Genomic DNA, 8,675 nt, shown 5'->3' on the forward strand with positions numbered 1-8,675 from the left:
TCTCCTATCTGCCTCTGGCCCCTGCGCCCCCGCTGCCGGTCAGCCATCCCCTGGATGGCCCTCTCCCAGCCCCGTTCCTCTCCCACCCACATCCCTCTTCTTTCTCTCTGACCCATCCCTAATAACATAGCCCTCCCTCCCGCTCAGATCCAATGGCCGCTCCTGTTCCCCATCGGTTGTCCCTCCCTCTGCCCCATGGTCGCCCCTCCGTCTATCAATTGTCGTCTTTCGCTTTGCATACATTCAACTGCTGCATACTAAGATACTAGCTTACTAATTGTCTCTCTTAATTAAATTTTGCAGGTTATTTGGCTTGGTCTGGCACATCCCTGGGCTGTTTGAAGGTATATTAATCAGTAATTTGTGCTTTTCACAAGGAACGGACATTTTCAATTTGGTCATGCCTTCATATGATGTAGAGAAAAAATCAGTATACCACATAGTGAAGGCTTCTTGTACCATGTCTTATGTAACTGAATGGTTGCTGAAATTTTGATAACTTGTTGTAGCATAAATTAGTACAGCAGTCTTAGCTGCACCATATGACTGAATGCTTGTCTTTCATGGCTGATTGATAGCTTGTTGTGGCATAATTTTAGATAACTTATTGCACAGTGTCTTAGTTATAGCTATTCATATATGAACCATTGATAGCTTGGTATTGCATTGGCTCCAATGCCTAATATCCCAAGGCATTGGTATTGAGCTGCAATGCCACACTTTGTGTTTGGATGTTCTTGTATTGAGCACTTGGAATTCAGGGGATGGAGCAATGCCAAATCTTGTTTGGATGTGCATAGTGTAGAATTGGACATTGTGAAATGTATGAACAATATAATAATTGCTTGTACAAGTTTGGAAATGAAATCTGATCATCACACCATATACTTGAGATTATGTATTATAATACAATAGAATCGCATGCAAATAATTTAAAAATTGTACAGACAACATCAATTGTCCAAAATACATGAAAAATAGGCTGAAAAGTGTACATAGGCAACAGGAGCATATAATCATGCACTGGACAATATCAACCATTCAAAAGCATGAAAAATAGGCTGAAAATTGTACATTACAGTAGCATATTAGAATTAGGCTCAAAACAGTAGGTAGCAACAGCATATTATGATGAACTTCACAACACTATCAAATGTTCAAAAACATGAAAAATTAGGCTCAAAACTATATGTAACAGCCGCATATCATGATGAACTGAAGAACACCATCAATTGTCCAAAAGTTATCAACAGCAACATATTGTGATAGCCTTGCCAACACAATTACATATTATAACATGTCTCGCCCCATCCAGAACACATAACAAATCTTGTGCATCAACCATGCAACTTTAGGACAAGTTCAAAAGTCTCACACAAACTAGGAGAACTACTAATTCAACATCAACAACCACTCCTTCCTGAAGTACATGGGAAGCTCAAGAAGCGCTTGGTACAAGCGTTCGCTAAGGATCAACTTACCATAAGATCGCAATATGTCACCACGAGCCAAATCAGGGATCATCTCAAGTGTCGCGAGGATTTCAGCAGGAGGTGTAACTTGGGGCAGAGGTTGTTAGGGAACGTAGCAGAAATTCAAAATTTTCCTACGTGTCACCAAGATCTATCTATGGAGAGACCAACAACGAGTAGAAAGAGAGTGCATCTACATACCCTTGTAGATCGCTAAGCGGAAGCGTTCAAGTGAACGGGGTTGATGGAGTCGTACTCGTCGTGATTCAAATCACCGATGATCAAGTGCCGAACGCACGGCACCTCCGCGTTCAACACACATACAGCCCGGTGACGTCTCCCAAGCCTTGATCCAGCAAGGAGAGAGGGAGAGGTTGAGGAAGACTCCATCCAGCAGCAGCACAACGGCGTGGTGGTGGAGGAGGAGCGTGGCAATCCTGCAGGGCTTCGCCAATCACCATGGGAGAGGAGGAGTAGGAAGAGAGGTAGGGCTGTGCCAGAACTTTGTGTATAGCTCCCATGCGCCTCCCCACTATATATAGGGGTGGAGGGGCTGGTTTCTTGCCCTCCAAGTCCATTGGGGCGTTGGCCAAGGTGGGAGGAAAGAAATCTCATTATTTCCTTCCCCACCGATTGTTATCCCCCCTTTTTAGGGATCTTGATCTTATCCCTTCGGGATATGATCTTCTAAGGGGGGATCTTGGTGCACCTTGACCAGGGGTGTGGGTCCTTGCCCCCACTACCCACGTCCATGTGGGTCCCCCCATGCAGGTGGGCCCCACTCCGGAACCTTCTAGAACCTTCCCGGTACAATACCGAAAAATCCCGAACATTTTCCGGTGGCCAAAATAGGACTTCCCATATATAAATCTTTACCTCCGGACCATTCCGGAACTCCTCGTGATGTCCGGGATCTCATCCGGGACTCCGAACAACATTCGGTAACCACATACAAACTTCCTTTATAACCCTAGCGTCATCGAACCTTAAGTGTGTAGACCCTACGGGTTCGGGAGACATGTAGACATGACCGAGACGTTCTCCGGTCAATAACCAACAGCGGGATCTGGATACCCATGATGGCTCCCACATGTTCCACGATGATCTCATCGGATGAACCACGATGTCAAGGACTTAATCAATCCCGTATTCAATTCCCTTTGTCTATCGGTATGTTACTTGCCCGAGATTCGATCCTCGGTATCCAATACCTTGTTCAATCTCGTTACCGGCAAGTCACTTTACTCGTTCCGTAACACATCATCCCGTGATCAACTCCTTGGTCACATTGCGCATATGATGATGTCCTACCGAGTGGGCCCAGAGATACCTCTCCGTTTACACGGAGTGACAAATCCCAATCTCGATCCGCATAAAACAATAGATACTTTCGGAGATACCTGTAGTGCACCTTTATAGTCACCCAGTTACGTTGTGACGTTTGGTACACCCAAATCACTCCTACGGTATCCAGGAGTTACACGCTCTCATGGTCGAAGGAAGAGATACTTGACATTGGCAAAGCTCTAGCAAATGAACTACACGATCTTTTGTGCTAGTCTTAGGATTGGGTCTTGTCCATCACATCATTCTCCTAATGATGTGATCCCGTTATCAACGACATCCAATGTCCATAGCCAGGAAACCATGACTATCTGTTGATCACAACGAGCTAGTCAACTAGAGGCTCACTAGGGACATATTGTGGTCTATGTATTCACACGTGTATTACGATTTCCGGATAATACAGTTATAGCATGAATAAAAGACAATTATCATGAACAAGGAAATATAATAATAACACTTTTATTATTGCCTCTAGGGCATATTTCCAACAGTCTCCCACTTGCACTAGAGTCAATAATCTAGTTCACATCGCCATGTGATTAACACTCACAGGTCACATCGCCATGTGACTAATACCCAAGAGTTTTAGGTTTGATCATGTTGCTTGTGAGAGAGGTTTTATTCAACGGGTCCGAACCTTTCAGATCCGTGTGTGCTTTACAAATCTCTATGTCATCTCCTAGATGTAGCTACCACGCTCTATTTGGAGCTATTCCAAATAACTGTTCTACTTGGAGCTATTCTAAATTGTTGCCCCATAATACGTATCCGGTATCTCTTCTTAGAGCTATCCGGATAGGTGTTAAGCTTGCATCGACGTAACCTTTATGACGAACTCTTTTACCACCTCCATAATCGAGAAAATTCCTTAGTCCACTAGTTACCAAGGATAACTTTGACCGCTGTCTGTGATCCATTCATGGATCACTCTTGTACCCCTTGACTGACTCATGGCAAGGCACACTTCAGGTGCGGTACTCAGCATGGCATACTGTAGAGCCTATGTCTTAAGCATAGGGGACGACCTTCGTCCTTTCTCTCTATTCTGCCGAGGTCGAGCTTTAAGTCTTAACTTCGTACCTTACAACTCAGGCAAGAACTCCTTCTTTGACTGGTCCATCTTGAACACCTTCAAGATCATGTCAAGGTATGTGCTCATTTGAAAGTATTATTAAGCATTTTGATCTATCCTTATAGATCTTGATGCTCAATGTTAAAGTAGCTTAATCCAGGCTTTCCATTGAAAACACTTTCAAAATAACCCTATATGCTTTCCAGAAATTCTACGTCATTTCTGATCAACAATATGTCAACAACATATACTCATCAGAAATTCTATAGTGCTCCCACTCACTTCTTTGGAAATACAAGTTTCTCATAAACTTTGTACAAACCCAAAATCTTTGATCATCATCAAAGCATACATTCCAACTCCGAGATGCTCACTCCAGTCCTTAGAAGGATTGCTGGAGCTTTGCATACTTATTAGCATCTTTCGGGATTGACAAAACCTTCCGGTTGTATCACATACAACCTTTCCTCAAGAAAATCATCGAGGAAACAATGTTTTGACATCCTATCTGCAAGATTTCATAAATAATGCAGTAATCGCTAATATAATTCCAACAGACTCTTAGCATCGCTACGAGTGAGAAAATCTCATCGTAGTCAACTCCTTGAACTTGTCGGAAAACATCTTAACGACAAGTCGAGCTTTCTTAATGGTAATTATTACCATCATTGTTTGTCTTCCTTTTAAAATCCATCCGTACTCATTTTCCTTACGACCATCGAGCCGTTCTGCCAAAGTCTTCACTTTGTTTTCATACATGGATCCTCTCTCGGATTTTATGGCCTCAAGCCATTTATCGGAATCCGGGCCCACCATCGCTTCTCCATAGCTCGTAGGCTCATTGTTGTCTAGCAACATGACTTCCAAGACAGGATTACGTACCACTCTCAAGTAGTACGCATCCTTGTCATCCTACGAGGTTTGGGAGTGACTTGATCTGAAGTTTCATGATCACTATCATAAGCTTCCACTTCAATTGGTGTAGGTGCCACGGGAACAACTTCCTGTGCCCTGCTACACACTGGTTGAAGTGATGGTTCAATAACCTCATCAAGTCTCCACCATCCTCCCACTCAATTCTTTCGAGAGAAACCTTTCCTCGAGAAAGGACCTGATTCAAGAAACAATCCTTTATTGCTTTTGGATCTAAGACAGGAGGTATACCCAACTGTTTTGGGTGTCCTATGAAGATGCATTTATCCGCTTTGGGTTCTAGCTTATCAGCCTGAAACTTTTTCACATAAGCGTCGTAGCCCCAAACTTTTAAGAAACGACAACTTAGGTTTCTCTAAACCATAATTCATACGGTGTCATCTCAACGGAATTACGTGGTGCCCTATTTAAAGTGAATGTGGTTGTCTCTAATGCCTAACCCATGAACGATAGTGGTAATACGATAAGAGACATCATGGTATGCATCATATCCAATAGGGTGCAGTTATGATGTTCGGACACACCATCACACTATGGTGTTCCAGGCGGTATTAATTGCGAAACAATTTCCACAATGTCTTACTTGTGTGCCAAAACTCGTAACTCAGATACTCATCTCTATGATCTTATCATAGACATTTTATCCTCTTGTCACGATGATCTTCAACTTTACTCTGAAATTACTTGAACCATTCAATAATTCAGACTTGTGTTTCATCAAGTAAATATATTCAACATCTACTCGAATCATCTGTGAAGTAAGAACATAATGATATTCACTGCATGCCTCAGCACTCATTGGACTACACACATCAAAATGTGTTACTTCCAACAAGTTGCTATCTTGTTCCATCTTACTGAAACCGAGGCTTTTCAGTCATCTTGCCCATGTGGTATGATTTGCATATCTCAAGTGATTCAAAATCAAGTGAGTTCAAACAGTCCATTTGCATGGAGTTTCTTCATGCATATATACCAATAGACATGGTTCACATGTCTCAAACTTTTCAAAAATGAGTGAGTCCAAAGATCCATCAACATGGAGCTTCTTCATGCGTTTTATACCATTATGACTTACATGGCAGTGCCACAAGTAAGTGGTACTATCATTACTATCTTATATCTTTTGGCATGAAAATGTGTATCACTACGACCGAGATTCAATAAACCATTCCTTTAGGTGCAAGACCATTGAAGGTATTATTCAAAAATAGAGTAACCATTATTCTCCTTAAATGAATAACCGTATTGCGATAGACATAATCCAATCATGTCTATGCTCAACGCAAACACCAATCTCGGTGGTAGAGGGAGCGTGCGATGCTTGATCATATCAACCTTGGAAACACTTCCAACATATATCGTCAGCTCACCTTTAGCTAGTCTCCGTTTATTCCGTAGCTTTTATTTCGAGTTACTAACACTTAGCAACCGAAGCGGTATCCAATACCCTGGTGCTACTAGGAGTACTAGTAAAGTACACATTAACATAATGTATATCCAATATACTTCTATCGACCTTGCCAGCCTTCTCATCTACCAAGTATCTAGGGTAATGCTGCTCCAGTGGTTGTTCCCCTTATTACAGAAGCACTTAGTCTCGGGTTTGGGTTCAACCTTGGGTTTCTTCACTAGAGCAGCAGCTGAATTGCCGTTTCATGAAGTATCCCTTTGTTCCCTTACCCTTCTTGAAACTAGTGGTTTCACCAACCATCAACAATTGATGCTCCTTCTTGATTTCTACTTTCGTGGTGTCAAACATCATGAATATTTCAAGGATCATCATATCTATCCCTGATATGTTATAGTTAATCACGAAGCTCTAGCAGCTTGGTGGCAATGACTTTGGGGAAACATCACTATCTCATCTGGAGGATCAACTCCCACTCGATTCAAGTGATTGTTGTGCTCAGACAATCTGAGCACAAGCTCAACGATTGAGCTTTTCTCCCTTAGTTTGCAGGCTAAGAAAATCGTCGGAGGTCTTATACCTCTTGACGTGGGCACGAGCCTGAAATCCCAATTTCAGCCCTCGAAACATCTCATATGTTCCGCGACGTTTCGAAAACGTCTTTGGTGCCTCTACTTAAACCATTTAATTGAACTATCACGTAGTTATCAAAACGTGTATGTCCGATGTTCGCAACATCGACAAACGACGTTGGGGTTCAGCACACTGAGCGGTGCATTAAGGACATAAGCTTTCTACTGGTCGCATAATCGCTACTATCAACTTTCAACTATATTTTCTCTAGGAACATATCTAAACAGTGGAACTAAAGCGCGAGCTTACGACATAATTTGCAAAAGGTCTTTTGACTATGTTCAGGATAATTAAGTTCATCTTATGAACTCCCACTCAGATAGACATCCCTCTGGTCATCTAAGTGATTACATGATCCGAGTCAACTAGGCCGTGTCCGATCATCACGTGAGACGGACTAGTCATCATCGGTGAACATCTTCATGTTGATCGTATCTGCTATACGACTCATGCTCGACCTTTCGGTCTCCATGTTCCGAGGCCATGTCTGCACATGCTAGGCTCGTCAAGTTAACCCTAAGTGTTTTCGCTGTGTAAAACTGTCTTACACCCGTTGTATGTGAACGTAAGAATCCATCACACCCGATCATCACGTGGTGCTTAGAAGCGACGAACTGTAGCAACGGTGCACAGTTAGGGGAGAACACTTCTTGAAATTTTGTAAGGGATCATCTTATTTACTACCGTCGTCCTAAGTAAACAAGATGCATAAACATGATAAACATCACATGCAATCAAATAGTGACATGATATGGCCAATATCATTTTGCTCCTTTTGATCTTCATCTTCGGGGCTCCATGATCATCATCGTCACCGGCATGACACCATGATCTCCATCATCATGATCTCCATCATCGTGTCTTCATGAAGTTGTCACGCCAACGACTACTTCTACTTCTATGGCTAACGCGTTTAGCAATAAAGTAAGTTACATGGCGTTCTTCAATGACACGCAGGTCATAAAAAAAATAAAGACAACTCCTATGGCTCCTGCCGGTTGTCATACTCATCGACATGCAAGTCGTGAATCCTATTACAAGAACATGATCAATCTCATACATCACATATCATTCATCACATTCTTCTTGGCCATATCACATCACATAGCATACCCTGCAAAAACAAGTTAGACGTCCTCTAATTGTTGTTGCATGTTTTACGTGGCTGCTATGGGTTTCTAGCAAGAATGTTTCTTACCTACGCAAGACCACAACGTGATATGCCAATTGCTATTTACCCTTCATAAGGACCCTTTTCATCGAATCCGTTCCGACTAAAGTGGGAGAGACTGGCACCCGCTAGCCACCTTATGCACCAAGTGCATGTCAATCGGTGGAACCTGTCTCACGTAAGAGTACGTGTAAGGTCGGTCCGGGCCGCTTCATCCCACAATACCGTCGAAACAAGATTGGACTAGTAACGGTAAGCATATTGAACAACATCAACGCCCACAACTACTTTGTGTTCTACTCGTGCAAAGAATCTACGCAATAGACCTAGCTCATGATGCCACTGTTAGGTAACGTAGCAGAAATTCAAAATTTTCCTACGTGTCACCAAGATCTATCTATGGAGAGACCAGCAACGAGTAGAAAGAGAGTGCATCTACATACCCTTGTAGATCGCTAAGCGGAATCGTTCAAGTGAACGGGGTTGATGGAGTCGTACTCGTCGTGATTCAAATCACCGATGATCAAGTGCCGAACGCACGACACCTCCGCGTTCAACACACATACAGCCCGGTGACATCTCCCAAGCCTTGATCCAGCAAGGAGAGAGGGAGAGGTTGAGGAAGACTCCATCCAG

The sequence above is a fragment of the Triticum dicoccoides genome, chromosome 1B, assembly GCF_002162155.2.
Source record: "Triticum dicoccoides isolate Atlit2015 ecotype Zavitan chromosome 1B, WEW_v2.0, whole genome shotgun sequence".
Taxonomy (NCBI): domain Eukaryota; kingdom Viridiplantae; phylum Streptophyta; class Magnoliopsida; order Poales; family Poaceae; genus Triticum; species Triticum dicoccoides.